At 43.9% G+C, this 15,999-nt stretch overlaps 2 protein-coding genes across 3 annotated transcripts in view; one reads left to right on the forward strand and one right to left on the reverse strand.

The window, feature by feature from the left end:
* Positions 1-15,999, reverse strand: part of LOC142767097 (uncharacterized) — a 290,153-nt gene that overhangs the window by 269,165 nt on the left and 4,989 nt on the right. The window lies entirely within an intron of this gene.
* LOC119159497 (ADAMTS-like protein 5) overlaps positions 1-15,999 on the forward strand; it is a 167,547-nt gene that overhangs the window by 87,802 nt on the left and 63,746 nt on the right. For both annotated transcript variants that reach the window (XM_075891650.1, XM_037412275.2), the window contains exon 2: positions 15,615-15,686. The gene's annotated coding sequence lies outside the window, so the exon portion shown is untranslated. The remainder of the gene's footprint in view (positions 1-15,614; positions 15,687-15,999) is intronic.

The raw sequence follows: 15,999 nt of genomic DNA on the forward strand, positions 1-15,999 counted from the left end.
GTGTGTGTGTGTGTGTGTGTGTGTGTGTGTGTGTGTGTGTGTGTGTGTGTGTGTGTGTGTGTGTGTGTGTGTGTGTGTGTGTGTGTGTGTGTGTGTGTGTGTGTGTGTGTGTGTGTGTGTGTGTGTGTGTGTGTGTGTGTGTGTGTGTGTGTGTGTGTGTGTGTGTGTGTGTGTGTGTGTGTGTGTGTGTGTGTGTGTGTGTGTGTGTGTGTGTGTGTGTGTGTGTGTGTGTGTGTGTGTGTGTGTGTGTGTGTGTGTGTGTGTGTGTGTGTGTGTGTGTGTGTGTGTGTGTGTGTGTGTGTGTGTGTGTGTGTGTGTGTGTGTGTGTGTGTGTGTGTGTGTGTGTGTGTGTGTGTGTGTGTGTGTGTGTGTGTGTGTGTGTGTGTGTGTGAAGCTTCTATGAGACAACAGCAGCAGCCAAATTTCGTCCCGCCGCCCCTGGTACATGCAGGATTGAATGGGGTTCTAATCGACACCTCTGCGTGGTGATCGAGTGTTCTACGACAGTTCCATGCCAGTGCATGAAACTCGTCCGCAAAAGAACCCTTGCAGTCATCATGCAGGGCAAGCAATTGCTTTAACATATGTTGTATGACGTCGTAGAAGATAAAAATAACAGCCAGGTGCCACATGATGCAAATCAGTAACAACTGATTCGTTGAATGCTTTCAACGTGTTACAAACGGATCAGCCATAATACTTCATGGTCATTAGCCACAGCACAGACAAAGTGCACGTATAATTCTTGACATGTGTATAGCGGTGTACCACTGTTCTCCGCAGAATGACGAATGGCCCATTAGTGACTGCTTCTCTACTTCAGAAAATTCGAATAGTTTATGGAGTAGTGCGTACACTGCGTGTGTACTTCTATCAGTTGTCCCAGAAGAGTCGACAGCGAACTCTAGAAGAGCCACTCTTCCAGCTTTCCTTGTGATGATGTCACGCGTCAAAAGCGCAGCGTTTTTTTTTAAGTATTTGGAGCCAATTTTTTTGCCTCCATATTAAACAGCATGATTAACGGTAAACCTTTATTAAGCCGCTTCCCTTATTCTGTTTTAGCTACTTGCTTAAACATTTTTTTTAACGAACAGCTTTGTTGTTGGGTGAGTTCGCGCTGGTCTGTATGCGGCAGCAAAACAGCACAGACTAAGCCAAACGAAAAGCAAGGAGAAAAACAAATGTCACTCGGCGCCTCTTCCCAACTCGTTTCAGCGTCATTCCGAAGGGCACGTACTTCTAATGTTTTTAACAAGTGCCGACAAAATGCCAACTGGGTTAAGAGTATGTCGCAATATTGCCGCCTGAGCTTTTTTCGCAATCACTTATATTTCTATGGTGTGTCTGCGAACCGAATACCTTTAGAGCGTTTCGTTTACGTACAGGAGGTCGGGTCAATTGACGCAGTTGGGTTCCCGTCAATACGGTTACCTCATCCCGCCGACTAGAGCGCGTTGAGAAAAGGGTAGCATGTTGATTGACGGCGCTCATGCCATGGTGTTGTTGACATTGCCGCCCTTGTGTGATTTTCACGAGGACCCAATTTCAAGCAAACACCTGACTTCTCCGAATAGTAGTAAGCTTGTATTTTGCTGCAAGCAAATGGCTTGCTTTTCAAGGTATACAGTTGTAAAAGAAACGGCTTCTAACATAAGCTCATTTGTTTTTGGCTAGAACAGCCAACCTAAATAAGACTGTTAAGAACTGCTAACGTTCCCTTCTTCAACACAGCCGAAGTGCACACAACTGTTGTCACGTAGTAAAATGTGGACTTATATAACAATGTAGACACAGCTGGAGAGTTACAGAATCAACTGTTTATGCAACCTAAACACACCGTATGGAAGGTGTATAAAACTTAAGCTCTACAAGTGACACTCGCACTTATCATATAACGCAGCGCGCGAAATATAGACGCGATTCGCATCTGAAAATATTTGGCAATGCATATGTCCTTAACATTAAAATTTTGAGAGATTATTCACTTTTGTTCAAAGCATTAATAGTACTAAACCAAAGCATGCAATGATTTTAGCGTTTCTTTACTTCTAAGAGTAACACCTTAACGAATAAGGATAAATATGGCGTATGTGCTGTTTAAGTTATTTCGAAGTACCGTACGAAGCAATACCATAAAATATACTGTCTAAACCTCGTTATGAGGAGGTTTTTACTATAGCTATGACTCCCGCTGCAGTTTGCGCCTAACGGTATGACCTTAACGATGCAAAGCGTAGTGGCCACGACATCAAGAAGGCCGTAAACGCGGGCTACGGTCTGTCGGGCCCTCCTCCATCAAGTCAGGCCACGAATGGCGTCTCTCATCGCCCGCAGTTTCACGACCGTCAGAGCCATCATCGCCACGACGATAAAAGGAAGCCACAAGGCTAACTTTCTTCGAGTCTCAACCTACAATGAAAAAAAATGGAAATGTGTGCCCATACCATTCTTTCTTTCATCCCATACGATACCATAAAGCAAACTGAAACCACGAGAGCTAGATAGAGAGAGAGAGAGAGAGAGAGAGAGATAAAATATGGAGGTGGTAACGTGAACCAGAGCTGCTAGAGGCTCTCTTCTCTGCACCCAAGAAAAAACGGGGAGGGGTGAGGGAGAGGTAGCGAGGAAGAAATAAAGAACTAAATGTATTAATAGAGGACCCGAACTGCTAAGTTGGGATATAGTTAGAGCGTATTCGTTTTCCGTAGAAAAAACAGAAAAAAACGCAGACAACAAATAGCGAAAAGAAACAGTGCAGAGCTGTTAGTCTTCCCTTTCTTGTCTACGTTTCTTTTTATATTTCTTTTTTTGCGCGATGATTTACTTTAGAAAATAAATTTGTTATTGGAAGATTGCAGCAGTCTTAATTTTTAGGAATTGTCACTGATAAGCCTCAGTTTAAATAATTATCAGTGTGCCACATACACATATCTTGTTGCAATACCATATGTAGTATTGTAATATACTGATAAAATAATATGTTTCAAGTTGTCCAACTAATAACAATAAAATTACAATTTTACATCCAAGAACCATGATATGATTGCAAGGGAGGCCGTAGTGAAGGCCTTCAAAAGTTTTGACCGGCTGGTGTTCTTTGAAGAAAAAAAAACTCCGATTAGGCCTATTTAGAACTAATTCATCTTACCGACTTTTGCGCAACCACACGAAGACAAAGAAGACAAACACACGGACGAGTGCAACACGTGGATTGCGCCTGTCTGTTTGTTCCTCTTCTTTTTCTCCGTGTGCTTGCACGAAAACTGATAAAATGGTGTTCTCCAAATGGCACCCAAACCTTAGTACATGGGCCCCTTGTATTTCGCTTCTATCAAAATGTCGTCACGGCCGGGATTCCATACCGAGAACTTCCGGTCAGCAGTAGGGCACTGCGGGTATGTTCTAGCTAATAAAGAAAGAAAGAGCACGTCATCGTGTCTTTTACTCCAATAAGACACTACTCTGTGCGCCGAGGTATATATGCCATGGCTACGGCACTTTTCGTAAACGTAACTCGTTCTGGCTCGCTCGATTCCCTCATTAAAGATGTGCCACGTTAAACGAAAACTGGGAGGACTGTGTCTACAGAGCAGTTCAAACGCATACGTTATCTATTGCTAAACAGTTAGAGATTGCAAACAAATTCATTTTTATTTAAAGGCACCACACGTTTTATGGCCGATTCCCCATGGTGGGTTGTACCAGCCAGTTTAATAAGAATCGACAGACCGACCGACCGTTTTACGCAGGTGACCGGCGTGAATGTACTAAACTATAACACTGAAGAGACAACACGGGAACTGTTTCGGAGAGTTTCAGAGTAGTAAAGTAGATCTAGAGGAACTTCGCGTAGTGACGAGTTTGGTTAGGTGCGTGTATTTAGATACACCGCTTTTGGTTATCCATACCTGTGACGTTGGAGTAGCACTCATGTATACGCTGAAATTAACTTATATCGCTATAACTGTGGCCGAATCGGTCACGTTTCAAAATTGCATGTTTGATGTGAACAATGTTCAAATGACAGAGAAAATATTCGCTTCACCGATGCATGCATGCAGTGCTTGTGTTGCGCATGCGGTGTACCTTTTTTTGGTCACCTCAAAATAAAGTCCCAATATCGGGAACACCGTTGCTTCCGGACAAGAAACTGGCGCGAATGACGTGCTAATGTGCCGCAAATCGCACGACACAAGATGGCAGGCACCACGTCGTGTTGCATGTCTTCGTCATGTACGTATTTCTATTTTCTTTTCTCTCACTGCTTCTTACAGTGGTGAATTTAGCGTCCTATTCTTCTCAATGCGTGCATCCCAAGTAGCAATCAAGCTTAGTAAAAGCCCAAAACAGGAGTCTCAGAAAAAAAAAAAAGACGAAAGGCACTCCAGGAGCTTCATCGTGGATTTAGGCTGATCGGCCCAGCGCTTAGCAAAACGACAACTGCCGGGGATAAGCAAGGATAAAGGTGCGGCATAGTGAGAGAAGTGTGACACGGTTCATCGAAGAACCTTTTTTTTTTTGTCTTGCCAGCATTGCAGTCTTTTTTCTTGGTAATTATCGGTGACATATCAATCGCTGATCCGTCTTTTCTCCATTCACCTGACAGGCACGTCCGCCGCTAAGCTTTAGACAAAGTCTGCCTGGCTATCCACAATATCAGTGCGAAAGAAGGACCACTCGTTGGGTAATGAGAAAGCCTCGTATATATTCAATTAAGACAAGTCGTCTTTCGCGAAAGAAAAAGAAAGAATAATACACTTGAGACATCTGTAGACGTTTCGACTGCCGTTATTTTGCGTGAAAGACAAGCTATAGTACGCTTAATAATGTCGCTGGTCTTACCGCGAGCAGAACGATGCGATAATTGGGCACGCTGTAGTGAAAGGCTCGAGAAATTTGACCATCTTGTGTTTTTAAACGAGCGCTTACATCTAGCGAACCCACCTGTCTCGATTACAGTTAGCCTTGCTGCCTTTATGTGATTGCTATGTCCCTAACTCTCCCCGTTTCTCAATGTGCGTAGATAAATATCCACTGAAACAGGAGTGTTCTCGCAGAGATGTAATTTCTCTGGCCATGATAAGCATCCTATATTAAATATCTCCGACTCCTAATAGGTGCGTAAGAACCAGCTGAAAGCTCCATTGGAGTCGCCTTGAACCAACAGACTTCGGTAGCGACTTCAATCATACATGAATGTGGCCATGCTCCTATTGCGTATTCACCGAAACATTCCAAACGATCTCAACGAGATTACCGTAGGCACATCGCCATGAGTCGTAAGCTATATGAGGCAAAAGGTTATCGCGCTGTCACAAGATGCGCGGCAGTCTGAGTTGCACAGGGTATACGTATCGTGTATAAGCGTCGATGAAGCAAGCGCATAGCGATCAGCGGCAAAGATGTGCTTCGACTCCTCCTTATTCAAGGCTCGGTGACAGTGCGTCGTTGCGCTTCAGCGACTGTTGGAATGATGTACAACTTGGAACAATTGTAGCTTTTCGCTACGGAATCTACTTTAGCAATGTAATCCTACTACAACGGCATTCAAATATTTATTTTCATTTGTTTGCAAGCCACTAGACTCACAATACTCCCCGACAAAAGTACTCCTATATTTCCGGGGCTGTATACTACAGACAGATGTATGCAAAGCTCGTACTCAGTGTTTTATGTTGTGTGTTGGTTCTTTTTTTTTTTTTGCTCTCTGTGGCCTGCATGATTGCAGTCTACAGTTTTCATGATTACATGCTACTGCAAATAGAAGAAGAAGAAGAAGAAGAAGAAGAAGAAGAAGAAGAAGAAGAAGAAGAAGAAGAAGAAGAAGAAGAAGAAGAAGAAGAAGAAGAAGAAGAAGAAGAAGAAGAAGAAGAAGAAGAAGAAGAGAAGAAGAAGAAGAAGAAAGAAGAAGAAGAAGAAGAAGAAGGAAGAAGAAGAAGAAGAAGAAGAAGAAGAAGAAGAAGAAGAAGAAGAAGAAGAAGAAGAAGAAGAAGAAGAAGAAGAAGAAGAAGAAGAAGAAGAAGAAGAAGAAGAAGAAGAGAAGAAGAAGAAGAAGAAGAAGAAGAAGAAGAAGAAGAAGAAGAAGAAGAAGAAGAAGAAGAAGAAGAAGAAGAAGAAGAAGAGAGAAGAAGAAGAAGAAGAAGAAGAAGAAGAAGAAGAAGAAGAAGAAGAAGAAGAAGAAGAAGAAGAAGAAGAAGAAGAAGAAGAAGAAGAAGAAGAAGAAGAAGAAGAAGAAGAAGAAGAAGAAGAAGAAGAAGAAGAAGAAGAAGAAGAAGAAGAAGAAGAAGAAGAAGAAGAAGAAGAAGAAGAAGCAGCAGCAGCAGCAGCAGCAGCAGCAGCAGCAGCAGCCATGCTGCAGTATTTCGGATCACGGGCTGTATGCCGTTGTAACAAAGCATTGAATTTTCTAAATGGTGATCATCTACACAACACTGCAATCTTGACTGGAGGAACGTGTTTGGTACATGTATAAAAACATTTGATCAGCTCGTAAGGACCTAATCGCTTCTCTTCCATGCGCTAACAATACTATTGAATTGAGAATTGGGACGTCTGTGAGAATTCCTTCGCCCATCAAGGACTGCCGGAAACCGCCATTTGGCTGCGTCAACGAAGCCTCCAAGTTCCCTCGGCACAATCTCTGACTGAACCTAACCAGCAATAGCGATTTGCTTTTGCATTATACCGCACATAACAGCCCTACCATGGCTGAACACTGGCGCCCAGCGTTATAATCAAGACCGTCGTAGTATTTTCTAACAGAACCAAACCCATCAGAAGAAAATAAAAGGTAATACTGTGCGACGATGTAACGGCGTCTCGACAATACCGGGGGGGGGGGGGGGGCTCGACAATACAGGGGGGGGGGGGGTTGAGGGCGGACACAATCTGTTCCTGCGTTCTTTTTTGACTCGTTCCACGAAACCTTGCAGAGACCTTTATTTCTGAGGCGCCGAACAAACGCGGTTGGTCCACCTCTTCAGTCGCCGTAAATTGCCCGCAAAATTTTTACGGCTCCCGCGAGGCTTCATAAAAGTCAACTCACGGTCGTACAGAGGCACGAAAAAAAAAAGAAGGAGGGGGTGTTTTCGAGCTCAAAGAAAGCACGAGGTCGGAAAACTAAGAACAGTAGAAGAGGGTGAAAATTACGAGAAATAAAGGAGGCCGGCAATCTGAAAGAAGCACGCCCTAATAGTAAGAAATGAAAAAAGAACGGATGGTGTGCGTGGAGAACAAAGTTTGGAGCAAAATGAAAATCTCGCTGACAAAAAAAAAAGGGGGGGGGGGCTGAATGAAGACAAAAGCGCTCGGCGAGTGGAGGCACATCCCGGCAAGAAGAGATGGCAAGCCGTTAGGATTGTTAATCGCCCGGGCGTTCGTGCTTCGTCGCGCAGTTCGAAGAGCTCCGATGTCGTAACGGCAAGACCGTGGAAAGTGCTCTGGAGTAATTGCGATGCGGAACAGAAATTCAACCCTGTTTCAAGGACAACAGTGTAAGCTGAGAGTGGAGTTCCTTCAGTGTAAAAAAAAATGTTCGGAACTGTGCCTATGTAACAGCAGTTTATATTTGTGATGAATAAGTTCATGATAAAATTATGATTCACGCAATAGTCCAATTGCAGGTTGTATGTTTAAGTACATTTAGTGCGGCGTTATGTCTTAGCTACTTTGTTTGTCGCCTAGTGGAGACAGTGATTTGTCCCCGCGGCCTATAAACTGACAGAGCTGCACACCTGTTTTGAGGCTTCTAGTGTTAACCTTTACACTAGAATTGTACTGCCCAAAGGAATGGCGCAATTCCTTTGAGCATTTATTTATTTATTTATTTATTTTTTTATTTATTTATTTATTTATTTATTTATTTATTTATTTATTTATTTATTTAAACTATTTTACAGGCTCCTCGTGGATCATTGAGTAAGGGGAGCATCACAAAAAGAAATGGAAAAGAATGGGATACATGACTCTGAAAAGTGCAACAGTAACGTACTTGCAAAACGGCGAAACAAATTATGAATGTACACCATGCAGCCAGCTGTTGAAACATGTCTGCCAGCTGACTGTCAGACATTCACGTGATGCAAAGCATAAGCAACTGCAAAAATTTCCACAGGACAGTTGCATTACCCAACTTGGCTACAACATAAAAGGGGCAGGGGGACTTAACACTCGCCTTCAAGAGTTGTACGTGTTAATGGTATCCGCGCGCGTGTAGACACGCACGCATGCACACGAAAGAGAGAGAGAGAGAAAGTTTTACTCTGAGTCTTTTTCACCGGCCAGTAGATCACCGAAACCCTAGTAGTATTTTTCTGCGACGTTAAGTATGGACGACGGCGTAGGGCGAACGCTATCGAAATTTTCGCTCACGGACGCAGACTCCGCTTTTTCGCTGACATTCGAAGAGGCCGTCGCAGTCGCCTCCGACACCAGAAAGTGTGCGAAACGAGATCTCTAACACTGTCGCGTTAATAATGCATGGAATGATTCTGAGTGTTACAGCACTCCACAGTACATTATTGTTTTTAAATGAGAGCGCACTACTTAGACGCAGGACAGAAAAACAGAGACTGTTGGCGTCTCAGTAGAGCACTCTTATTTCAAAACAATTATGTATTACCAACTCGCCCAATCAACCATATTGACATATCCACAGTACAATTTCTTAAGCAAATAGGTGGAAGTCACTAACCTAATATAACGCTTTGCGTGGCAAAATATATTTCGGATTGGTGCAGCCAGCAATAGTTTATGTATATAAGTGCAGTTGGTTTGCCACCCGTTTATTGACGGTTGCCATGGCGCAGCCACATGTATATATATGAGTGAACGAGCACGACCGGCAGGCGCTCTATTATTGAGTATATGGGGTCACCTTACGTGAAATGAGGGGGAAGGCTAATACATCGAAAAAAAAAACACGACATTTCAAACGTACATGGGCAAAACGAAGTAGCTCTCAAACCCCACATCAAATCTACTGGGCAGTTGGAGTTGCTATATTCAAATTTTTTTTCTCTTTTCTGTCATATTTCACTGGTACTAGCACATACGAATGCTGCCACCCATTAGCACATGAACCAAGGACAGTTAAACGACCAATGTATGTACAACAGAGTCGTATGTCTTGAATTACATATTAATGAAAAAAGCCGAGGCCTGTAATTGAAACAGTGGGCATTCTCCATTAACTCGATGGCGGCACCATTCGCGCTGGCCTTACAACTAACAAACAAACAGCCAAACCGCTGAACACACAAAATGTAGGTGCGCCACTCGAGCACGATGGCCACCGTATTTACGCACAAAAACAGCCGGGGCATTTTATGTATATTCTTCTCGGCTTACATGCGGGCACGAGGACCATCACGCCATGTCCCGAAGTGCACGAGGCTGTGTGAATCATTGGCGGCTGCAGGCCAAGCGCGGTCACCATTAGCGCGTATTTTTCTCTCTCCTCCGCGGCTTGCACCGCGTTGTGCCAACCGCCAGTGCCGGCCGCTTTCGGTAAGAATAATGAATTCAGACAGGCACAGGAGGGGGTGGGAGGGTCAGGCATGTAGACGAAAAAGCAGAATTGCGGCGCCCGCTCCCGTCTTCTTCCATTACTATTCACGTACGGACCGTCTGTCAAGTTCTTTGCACTCGAGTTTGTTTCGCCTTATTCGGTTCTCGCGTGGCCGACTTCCAGCGTCCGTGGCATTCATTACTACGCGTCTTGCTATATTGATTCGCCACCGAGTTGGCAAAAAGGAATCGCCCTTGCTCTCTGTATTGATTCAGCGGCCCGGCCGTGGCTTGTAGTAGGCGTTTTCTGGGAGCAAACGCGGCGTTTTCCAGTTTATAGAAAGAATGAAAGTTAGTTTCGCAATCAAGTGTGGCGGGACAACCAACTGCCGCTAAAATGCCTTGCGGGAGACACAAAAACAAAAAATTAGTTATTCACTGTTTCACTGTATGTCATCACATCTGCCAAGGACAATCAATTTATTTCGTCCTATTCTATTTCTCTTGCTTTACTAATACTTGCTCTTGTTTTCGTTTTCTCGAAGCAAAGAGAACGGTAGTGCTGACGTGGTTGAGACTTCTTCCCGAGATTAGAAGATGTTGGCCGTAGAACAGTTGAGGAATCCTGGTTAGAAAGAGTAGGCTAACCAAAAAGCTATATGGCACCCAGACCAACGCCTCCTTCATTAGGAGACGCTGCACAGTGCTTCGTGTAATCTATTTGCATGTCGTGCTGGTTGTGTTGCTACCTTTCCTAAGAATGTTCTCAAAACCCATAACTTTGTTGGACTGATTGATCAATTGATTGATTGATTGATTGATCAATTGATTGATTGATTAATTGATCAATTGATTGATCAATTGATTGATTGATATTGATTAATTAATTAATTAATTAATTAATTAATTAATTAATTGGTTTATTGATTAATTGATTGATTTAGTGAGTGAGTGAGTGAGTGAGTGAGTGAGCAAATATGTGGGTGGCGGGTGGGTGGGGAGGTGGGTGGGTGACCACGTCACCGAGTGAGCGAGGTTAGGGAGGGTAGGTAATCAGGATGCGGTAGTACTATTGACATTTAACATATCTGGCCTAACCAGATTTCGGGAAGCAACATACTTATGCCGTTCACTATCTATTGACACGAGCCAGACCTGACAGACTCGTGAAAGTGTTTTCACGCACGACATCTCAACGTGAAAGCATCAAGCTCGCTCTGTATGTGGCAGCCGTTTTACAGCGAAAGCTGTTATGAAATCGAAACACGGTTGGCACGTACCGTAGTTGTCCGCCGCCGCCGGTGTCCGTGACTCCTATCGCGCTAAATGAAAAAAACACAATGAGATTCGAACCCGGGTCACCTGCGTGCTGCTAGCCCAGTATTCTACAGCTGAGTGTTTGAACCTCCGTTACAAACTGACCATAGCGAGGGTTCATGTCGGGAAGGCAATCGCTTTATTGTGTGTGATAAAGCTCTTCAAAACAGCTAAGACTCAACCACGTGACACACAATGCGTATTGCGTAACGAGTGGGTCGTCTAATGATACAATCCCATTACAATAGCGCTAGGCATAATTCTTCATCGTTGTTAGCCACAGCATAAAAAAAATTGCGAAAAATTTCTCGCAAGTCACTAGCGAATTCCACGCTTTTCCGAGGACAAAGGACGGCATAGTGAATGCGTCCCTACCACACAAACATTATGATGATTTATGGTGCAGTAGCAGTTACCCGAACGTGCATGTTGCAGTTACCCAAACAGTCTTAATAAAGGCAATAAAAGGCCGCTTTTTCCGCTTTCGCTGTGACCGTGCTGTGCGTTTGGTTCAGGCCAGCCCGTTCTTTTTATTGGTCTTTTTCATTGACACTTTACAGTGACAAGGCATTAAAAAGGTTTGTCCTTCTCCCATACAGCAGCATTTGCATGAGCGATGATCATATGTATGGCACTTCTTATGCAACAGCCATACGTGAATTGATTTACAAATACTTGAGCTGACCGTACGCACAATCGCAGCAACACGAAAAACAAAAGAGAGAGAGGCGTGCCAGGTACCTATGTGCGCGCTTTTGCGGCTTTGCGCGGAAAGCTCATGCGGCAGAATAGAAAGCGGCCACATTTGAATGGACGCTTTCAAACAGCGCTTTCGAGACGCGGCCTCCTACGCTGACAAATTCACTTTGCATACAGGCAAATATGCTGCGGCAAAATATGCTGCGCAGCCTGCATGCGTGGGCATTTCCGACCGCTGGTGTGTTCAACGTGCCTCTCGATGCGTCTTTGATGCAGCACAAAAAGCTTTCCACGCAAGCCTTCAGCTTACTCCTATACTGCCAAGACGCCCGATTGAATTTTCTTTGAGGTATCGATTCTTTCAAGACTCCTCTTTCATTGCTGCTGCCTGGGATTTCCGTCAACCTGCGCCCGTGGAGCCGTTTAGCTGGCAAATTTATCTCTCTATCCTTTCATTTTTCTCATGTTCCTGACATCACTCATTGTTCATTTTTTATCCGTTAATGCACTTGGCGAGCTGCTTTTTTTCTTCTTCTTTTGACCAAACACACTTGAGCTAGCCAGTTCTGGCCAAGTTCACCATGGCGCACGAAAAGTAATAGCGGTGGAACCACTTAGGTTCGAACAGTAAGCACCACAACTTAACGACTCCTGTATGACAATCACAGAAGCCTGCCTTCAACATTATTATGGGTTTTATTGTATTTTATTTTTTCGTTTTGAACACGTTATAGTTTACGCCTTAAATTTCCCAGCGTTTGTCAACAAAAAATGCAGCTAGGAAAATAGACTCAGTGTTATTGGTCTCATACTAGAAGTATATATGTATTAGAAGCGACACCTCTCACTAATAGGGATAAAAAAGGCGCATTTCATAAGCTCAATGTTCTCAATATTGTCACAAGGTAAAATACAGTTTTTTGTTAAAGCTAATGCTGTTGTGAGAGGGCCTCTCTAAAATTTCAAACTGGCTTAAAAACACTATAGAAGGCATGTTTTTTCATAGGCTAGCAAGTGTGATGCTCATGTGTTATTCACATGAATATTTACTTCGGCCACACTCATCTATAAAAAGAGTGTGTCATGGTCGAATTTATTTAGAGCATTACTTGATTGTCACCACTTGTTAACGGTGAACCACAGGTAGGGAAATGTACACCAGTACCTCCATCAATGGTGGGAGTACTCATTTTTATTTTAGATGCGAAGCAGCTCTTCGACTCACGTGTGTAACGCCAAACGTACGTACGTCCATACGAATGTGCCGCAATGCACTCCCCTCACCGCAGGTGTTGGAGTGGTGCAAAGTACGTCACGCCACAGCTGTGCGTTGACGCCACGCTCCTCTCGCACGCTTCCTTCGCAGGTGCACGCTGACATCACTCTCTCCCTCACCCACAGCACACTCGCCGCAGCATCCGCATCTGCTGGCTCCTCCACCTGCTTGCAACACACTTCTATCTTGCTTCACCCTCTCCACCACCCGCAACGCTTGCCCTCACGTCGAGTTGAGACACCCTTTCGGTTCGTTTATCTGTGATAAAACTCACAAAAAACCCAAACCGCCTTTCATGTCTTTGCTTTTCAAACAAATGTTCACTCGAATAAATGCCATAACAAGTATCGCTTCAAACCGTTCTTCCAGCACCGGCGTCAACGCCAGTTTCAACCGGGTCAACGCCGTGCGCACCGCTGCTGCTTTGCATCCCATCAGTGTTCTCTTCAGGAAGGTGGTCCATAATTTTTCAGGAGTACACCATGTTCAAGTGCTATGAAGCTTCAACGTGGCGAAAAAATTGAAACTTTGTGGTCTTACGAGTCAGGACCTTGATATGATTGTGAAGTAAGCTGTATCGGGGGATTCCAAATAATAATTTTTATCACCTGAACATTTTTAAAACGTACTTAAATTAAGTACGTGGATGTTCTTGTCATTCGCCCCATTTAAGAGTGACCACAGCGGCAAGAGATTGAACTCATGCCCTCGAATTCAGCCACGCAATACCTTAGCCCCCGAGTTATGCACCACGGCAGAAAACTCTATAGGCAAATTTTACCAGGACACATATTACCTCGCAAAATTATTTAACTGCCCCATTTCATTTTTTTTTTGTTGGAAGAACATGTATTATCCGCTTGAAGAGTGTGTATGAAGGCTGACTCAAACTGCTTATTGCTCTACAGACGTTTCTATTTCGTAGCTGTCAGCGCCACCTGACTCGAGTTATACCTCTACAAAAGGGAGCCAAAAGAAAAAAAAAGCCCTCTGAACTGCGCAGAGCATCGCATTCCAACTATGCACTCCGGGGTTCTGGAGCATAGCACACATGTCGTCTGCACGTTCCCCGCAGAGCCCCTCTCTGCATGAAATAGGAAATCTCGAGTGAAGCGCTCAAAGTACGCAACTTTTATTTTGCATTGAACTGAAAGCGTACCTCTTTCAAACTCGCGAAACGCTTCATGTTTGATCATCGTAACGCGACCAAAAGAAATAACTCGATATGTTCGTTCCAAATGCACTCAGCCTTCTAGTCATGCCTCAGGGACGTGACGTTTCGTCCTTCTGAAATTGCCTATACGCAAAAAATAAAACTAACTCTGAAAGGAAAACTATCCGAAAGTGCAGCAAAGTTGCGTCAAACAACCCCCGTCATGGGCGGAAAATGAGTGAATATTCAACACGATGCTCGAAAAGCACTTTCGCGGTTTCGCAAGGATCGCTTTACTCTTGTCTTGAAAAATCTATAGGTGCAGCCTTTTCTTTCAACGATGTGTCACTCATCGTTATGACATAGCAGCGCGCGTCATCTATAATTTGCTAGCACACTCATGTTTTTTTTTTCTATAGGGAAATTCAATGTTTTCAAGGAGTTCGGGAATGTTTAGCGCGACTCCAAACGCAGTATATCCTACATGTTTGAGTAGAAGCTTAGTGTATTATAAATATGGTACACTCGATAAGGCGCACACCGCATCGCGTGCATTCCTTCTTGAGAATATGCGCAGCGCTGGTGCGTCAGTCGATGTACTGCATGCGTAGTTTTGAACCAATTTACGAATATCCACCCCCTTTACACCCCTTATTTGATGTGCCTGCTGTGGTAAAATATTACTCCTGCGGCTGGAATTCAAGCATTACTACATAAAAAAGAAACAGTGCCTTCGAATAAGATGAGATTTTCTCGCTTGCCGGCACTATTCAATCTTAAAACAAGCGTTCATCCTGCTAAGTTCCATATGTACAAAACTTCTTGTGAAGTTGTTCTTTTCTAGTTGCATTTTATTGTGACACAAGACAAAAAATCTCTTATACAGAAAAAAGTGCTGAAATTGTTGGAGGTGTATCAATTCATTGAGCTGCAATAAAACGACGAGATCACAAAGGAAAGCAGCCATGTTCTTGTGGATGTGTGGACCAATATTCAAGGCAAAAAAATAAACAGGGCACATATGAATGTCTGGAATAAAGAATCATGTTGTTTAGAAAGAAATATTTGTGGGTACTATGTCTTAGACGCACTCGTGGGGAAACAGCTGTGTTCTGCATACCATTTCAAGAGAGAAAGAAAACGCCCCCATGCTGGGCTCTAGAAGGGGATATACATATGCTAACGTTACAACCTCGGCAGTGCAATTTGGGGTGGTCACGCCTCTTTAGTGCAGCCCGTCTATGCCGTCTATGAAAAGGTCTGCATTGTCGGAAAGCCCTCGGCATTTGTACCGGCCGTCTGCCTGCGTCCAAGTCAGTTTCCGCCCCTCTCTAGAACAGATCACTTCCAGTCAGCCCACTTGTCGATCATTGATGGTAAACTAGTGAACAGACTATCATCCTTCAACCACGAGCCGATACTATACTGTTCTTGCCCGTTGCCTTCTGCCTCTATATTATCAGGGCAGTGCTCACAATGAACTTCTATAACCATATAATTCGATCACTGCTTTTTTTTTATGTAGCAGCCAGGCTTGTTCGCTTGCTGTAGGGGGTATACACATAGCGACATTTGCCGCTTCTGAATTTAATGTTTACAGTTTCAAGACACCTTCTATCAGCTCAATGTGTTTACTTTAAAATGTTATTTACCCTTACGCAGGTTTGGTACAACATGACGGATCCATGGTCCACGTTCACCACTTGGTTTCTGATTGGGCCAACGCATCGTGAGGTAAGTGATCTATATGATATATTGGGAAATAAAAAGGCTTGTTGCATTCAGGCAGGTCGTGCAACCTAGTACTAATTGAAAATAGGCCATAGCTTGCAGCCTATTTATGTAGTTGAGACTGTTGGTCGCTTTCCGACAACGCTAGCATGCAGTACGGAAAACAAACCCAACACGGAGGAGAGAGAGAGAGATAAATAGAGAGAAAAGGCAGGGAGGTTAACCAAGCTTGGCTCGGTTGGCTACCCTACACTTGGGGTGGGGGAAAAGGCGAATAATAGAACGGAAAGAGACAGAAAAGGAGTAAGAAAGAGAA

Source organism: Rhipicephalus microplus, chromosome 1 (assembly GCF_043290135.1).
Source record: "Rhipicephalus microplus isolate Deutch F79 chromosome 1, USDA_Rmic, whole genome shotgun sequence".
Taxonomy (NCBI): Eukaryota; Metazoa; Arthropoda; class Arachnida; order Ixodida; family Ixodidae; genus Rhipicephalus; species Rhipicephalus microplus.